The sequence below is a fragment of the Mus pahari genome, chromosome 6 (genome assembly GCF_900095145.1).
Source record: "Mus pahari chromosome 6, PAHARI_EIJ_v1.1, whole genome shotgun sequence".
Classification (NCBI taxonomy): Eukaryota; Metazoa; Chordata; class Mammalia; order Rodentia; family Muridae; genus Mus; species Mus pahari.
In genome coordinates this window covers 51,187,198-51,193,105 of record NC_034595.1, presented here as the reverse complement: position 1 = coordinate 51,193,105, position 5,908 = coordinate 51,187,198, and the positions used below count along the sequence as shown (strand labels likewise).

Here is a 5,908-nt window from a genome sequence, read left to right as displayed (position 1 = left end):
CTGCCTCTACAACCCGACCTGTTACAGACCTAGACAGACAGACTGCCTCTACAACCCAAATACCCAGCAGTCTAGGAATTCCCCTTACTCATGCAGCTGATTATTTCTCATCTTTAGCAAAACCTATGCCATCCCGGTGAGGCAAAGAGAAAGCAAAGTAGCCACTAATCGATCCTCAGGAAGCTGACAGTCCAACAGCAGAAACTAATTCATGAGTAGACACAACAGCCCCATGCTATCTAGTCATCCAGTCTGGTACACTTAGCCCATCCAGGTGGAGAAAGAGAGGACTCATCCAAGCAGCCTAACCTGGCAATGGGGACACCTCAGGAGTGGGTGGCAGGGACAAAGGCATCCATTTGTATAGTGAAAGGGGACAGGAAACTCATGTGGCCAGATGTTTTGGTATGCATCCGAAACTGAGAAGACCCAGAACGGCCAACATTGACCCAAGTCCAACTCTATGGGAGCTAAATGGATCCTCACCAACACCCTGTGAGGCAGATTCTATTACTTCAAAACTACACATGATGAAACTGACTCCAACAGCCTGAAAGATGGGCAGTAACTTATCAATCGATCCCCAGGGCTGTCTCCAAAGGCTAGAAAGGCCAGGGAACTGGTCTACAATCTCCTTTGCAATTATTCTAAAGAGTCTTGGAATCTGTGCATAAACAGTGAGGAAGGCAGTTCATTTGTTTAGTTCGTGTTTGTTTGTTTGTTTGTTTGTTTGTTTTTAAACAGGACTTTGCTTTGTAGTCCTGGCTGGTCTGAAACTTACTACATAGACCATATTGGGCTATGTGGTTACAATACAGACTGCCCTGCTCCTGCTCCTGCCCCCGACCCTCGCCCACCCCTGAGGGCTGAGATTAGTGATGTGTGCACCATATCCAGAGGTACTTTGCCATTGTTCTAGAGAGCATATTAGACACTGGGTTTCGTTATATTGTCATGTACATGCACCATCGTACTGACTTCATACCCTCCACCCATTGGCTTTCCTGCCCTTCTTCCCCAAACAGTTCTCAATTTGGTTCACATCATATATGTATCTAAAATATCCCAGAGAACACAGCCAATGTCTGTCTAACCTTCTCGCCATTGTTTTCCTCTCCCGCCCTTATCTGCCTCAAATAGATATGGGGAGGGGGTAGAAATGAAGGGAAATCCAATCAGAGTTAAGCAAACCAGTTAGAGAGTAGCCAAAGTGTCCTTTGAGCCATGTATGGGGCAGCCTGGTCCAGTGGGCTGAGGAAGCAGCAGAGGGAGAAAATCCAAGGCATCTATTGTGCTCTGAGTCTGCACAGCTCATCAGCATGGTGTTGCTGCCTTGGGTGTGAACTGTTTTTGTAAAGATGCTTCTGTGCAGAATAACTTTGGGAGGATGATTTCCCTGTGCAGGCAACGCACCTGTGTTGTCCGGGATATAATATTTGGTTTCTTAAACTCAGGCTTTCTTCTATAACACGATACACTCCAGTTGTAAGTAGCAGGCACTGGCTCTATCCATCACTCTCTGGGAAACGAGTCATGGAGAAGGAAGGAGTTGACATTTCTCTACCTGTTGCAACACCCAGCATCCATGGAACCAATGATTCTTTTGTGAATATAAAGTCTTAAATCCTTCACATTCTTGACAATATTTAGGAGCAAAACCAAATCAACAGACTTTGAGACTGGCATACCATAGAAGACAGAGAAGGAAAAGAACCAAAAGGAACATCTAGTCTTTTGGTCTGATTGAAGGAGGGGTCTAGTTTGCACCACTGAGATGGAACCTATGATGCAAGGTAGATGAACAGAGGCTGCTGGGAAATGGTAGTCTATGAACCATGAAACTTGATGTTGAAATCTAAAAGAAGACAGCATTAAAGACACAGTCGCAGGAGTCATTGACACCAGATGTGCTTGAAACCATGAAATTGGATAATACCAACTACCAGCCCAACATCTAAGGCTTGTTGGGCCCTCACTAAGCCCAGGACAGAGCATGCAAAAGAAGAGTCATTTTGCCCAATAGAACAGGCATACTTAGCACAAGGGATACACTAAACATATAGCTATCAATCAAAAAGCCAGAAACACTTCTAGACTGGACTGGAGTGGTTGTTTAAAATAAAGCTGCGAACATTACCTGTCTAATGCTAATCCTGACTTCCCGAAGTCAAGGTATCACGTGGCATTCAGCCAGTTCCACACACAGATGATTATAAGTCTATCATTCTCTCGTGTGCAATACAGAAACAGAATGTCGTCCAAGGATCTCAATTTCAAGTTAAAAATTATATACAGTACTGTGGGGTAGCTTGTAGTAGGAAAGTTCTGTTATCCACAGATTCATTCATTCATCCATTTGAAAATAACAAATTGTCCACTTCCCGGAAGACACACTAAGTGAACTCAAATCGAAAAGCTATAAAGGATCTAAATGGATAAACATTTCCTTAAAGTAATTGACTAGTCAGTGGTGGCCAAAGCGTCAGCCAGGAGCTTAGTTCCCTCATGGATCATTAGTAATTTCAGTATCTTCAGCAAATTACTCAACCTTTACAACTTTCTACTTCCCCATCATAAACAGATCAATTGTAAATGAAGCCATGTTTTGTAATGGAGCTCCCAGAACCTCCTGCAAATGTGGTGGCTCTTATCATCACTGCCAGCATGAGCCAGCCAAGGAAGAATTAATTCCCCACAAAAGGCTACTCATAACCAGTTATAATAGCATGTACCTTTATACCCAGCATTTAGAAAGAGGAAACATGTGGAGCTCTCTACGTTCAAGGCCAGCCTGGTCTACACAGTTCCAGGCTAGCCAGGGCTGCAGAGTAAGACCTGGTCCCAGAAAGATCTGTCACATGGTGTCTCTTATCTTTGTCTCTTAACTGCTCATTGTCAGTTGTGAGTGTATATACCCTGGAACAGCTGGTAAATCCAGAAAAGCAAAGCAGAGTAGGGGGAAGGGGGTGGGGGGACATGGTAAAAGAAATTTAAAGAGAAAAATTAGAAAAAAAGTAAGGGTTTGGTAATTAGAATGGAGAAGGCAGGTCAACGCAGAAGGGGGGGGGGGGAAAGGAAGAGTTAACATAACAGTAAGGATTGCCAAAACTGTCATAAGGAGTCATGTTATCTATCAACCTAAAATTATATATAATACATATAAATCTGTATATATTCACGTGATTATGTATAATATGTAATATTAAGTGAAATTTTTCTAAGTAACAGTGTTTCCCTCAAAACTCATTGGATATCAAAATTCCCCACAATCGGCTTGTTAAGTCTCCTTATGAGGGGCTGGTGAGGGAGACCTCCAAAACATTATAGGCTACTGCTGCTGCCCTCAGTTTCCCCACAGGGTTCACAGGTTAGTCCCTGTTTCTAAAGACACTTCATACATGGAATGCAGAGGATTTGAGTTGGCTCTGACCTAAAAACCTCTTCTTGCTGAGGACTAGTTTTTATGACACTAGATACCAAATAAGCTTCCAAAGGGAGGAAAACACCAATGGTCCTACACAGCTTGACACCTACACACCACAACGGTGGCCAGCAGGCCACAGCATCTTTATGAGTACCACAGGGATGCTCATATCTTGACAGTAACCAATAGCTCTTTCATTGGACCCGCCTCGACAAGAGGGAAGTCATGTCTGGTGCAGGAGATCTAGAGGACTTCTCAGGGACAATGAGGTCATAGGTCTCAGAGGAGAACTTACCACCACACCACTAAACCAGCGTAACTCCTAGCTGCGTTCTAAGTAGTTATCCTTCCTACCCACAGATCCGTGCGGTGCTCACTCCTCCACAAAGAAACTTCTCTTTGCAACAGATGGAGACCATTATAGAAAGCCACAACTAATCAAACTGCAGAGAGCCAGTGACTGCATTGGTGCCCTGCCCAAATGATACATCTCTAGCACAAATCCTGGATCCAAGGGTCAGGAGCATTGTGGAAAGGGGGACAGAAAGATTGATGAAGGCCAGATAAATGGATGTCTTCTGTGAGATTGTATCTCTCATGGGAATCTACACCCATGACATCTCAACACCGTGACCACCTAAAGAGTTGCTAACTTGGAAGGGGGAATTCTCACAGGGCCTCAACTCTAGATAAAGAACTAAAGGCACCTGAGGAATATTGAGAGTGGGAGAATAATCTTTTGTGGGGAAGAACCCCCAAACTGGTTATCCAGTACCACGAAGTCATTTCCTGAAACACAGACTGAGCAGATTATATTTATATATTTAGGAAAGCGCAAACACACACACACAATTAAAGAAAAAGCAGCCAGGGACCATGAATTTAAGAGAGGAGAGGCAGTACCTGGGAGGGGCTGAAGGAAGAAAAGGGGCAATAATGTAATTTTATTTAGTGTACAGAAGAAAATTCAAAGGCCCTTACCAAGGAACAGCTACGAGCATTATCAATGTCACTGAGGATTTAAAGAACTTGACACTCACAAGTGTAGAAGCACAGCAGATTGATGAGCACCACTGAGTCCTACTGGGTTGTCCTTGTTCCACACACCTCTAATACACATACATGTATGGTCATCATTCCCACTTTCCAAATGAAAAACCAAAACCAGCCACCAGAAATTGGAAGAGCAGGAAATAAGCTGGAGATGTTTGTTTTCAGAGTCCCAGGCCACCCAACGGCCTCCTCCAGGTGACTACCAGTGTGTTTTGTGGCATGGTTGCAGGGAGGGAACAGAAGCTCTGAGACCACTCCCACCCCCACCTCCCACCCCCACCCCTCACCCCCACCCCTGTCTCCACTGCACTACTCTCCATCTCTTCTGAGGGATAATTCATAAAAACCTAAACATCAAGTACACGGGCTCTTCCGCATTGACTAGGAGTAATATTCACAGATCCTAAACTCTGAGCACAGAGGAAGATTTAAGGTCTGATGCCAAACACAAGCAAGACAAAATTCACAGTGCATCATGGGTAGGCACATGAATTTCATATATTCAAAGCCAAAGGGCTGGGAATTGAGGCTTGGAGGCAGCTCTATGGGGGAAACTTACTCTATTTGCCAGCTTTAGTTCCCATTGTGTGGACTGCTTGACTTAGTTTAATATACATTCCTCTCCGATGCAAAGTCTCCTTGTTTTTTTTTCCCCCCTTTATGTGAATAAAGTAACAGATGGATAAGATGGAGCCACTCTGATAGACCATCAATGTTTGTTTAAGTGTTGAGGAGGCAACTCAGTGGTAGAATTCCCTAGTAAGTTCCAGGCCTGGGTGCCTGACCCCCCAGCCAACAGTCAGTAAACAAAATATTTCATTTTCTCTAGCACCATACCCAAAAATGTTATTTTATTTAATTTTCAAAGAAATGGAGGCAAAATACCCTAGATAACCAACTGAATAAACTGAAGGTTGTGATTGCTCAGAGTAATATCACAAAAAAACATATAGTCTTGAAAAATAATATTGATACAAAATAGTTGTATTTAAAATGGTCCCAAGTAGTTAGGTATGGTGGCTCACATTTGTAATTATGATACTTGGGGTATAAAAGTAGGATACTTGGGAGTTCAGAGTCATCCTTAACTACATAGTGAGTTTCAGACCAGCCTGGACTACATGAGACCCAGTGTCAAAAATAATAAAGATGATGATGATGATAATAATAATAATAACAATTTTTAGTCTTATAAAAGCTATAGCAAAATATTAAGATTGTGATTTGAGGCTAATGGAGAGTTAAGTATTTTTGTTCAAGTTTTCATTACCTTTATTTTAATTTAAAAAACAAATTTTCATACATTAAATTCTGATCATGCTTTCCCTCCCAAATCCTCCCAACCTCCCCAACACCACCCAATTCCATTCTCATATATTCTCTCTCTCTCTCTCTCTCTCTCTCTCTCTCTCTCTCTCTCTCTCTCTCTCT

The 5,908-nt window shown here is 42.9% G+C and overlaps 1 protein-coding gene across 1 annotated transcript in view; it reads right to left on the bottom strand.

Moving 5' to 3' along the window:
• Ror1 (receptor tyrosine kinase like orphan receptor 1) overlaps positions 1 to 5,908 on the bottom strand; it is a 346,999-nt gene that overhangs the window by 288,085 nt on the left and 53,006 nt on the right. The window lies entirely within an intron of this gene.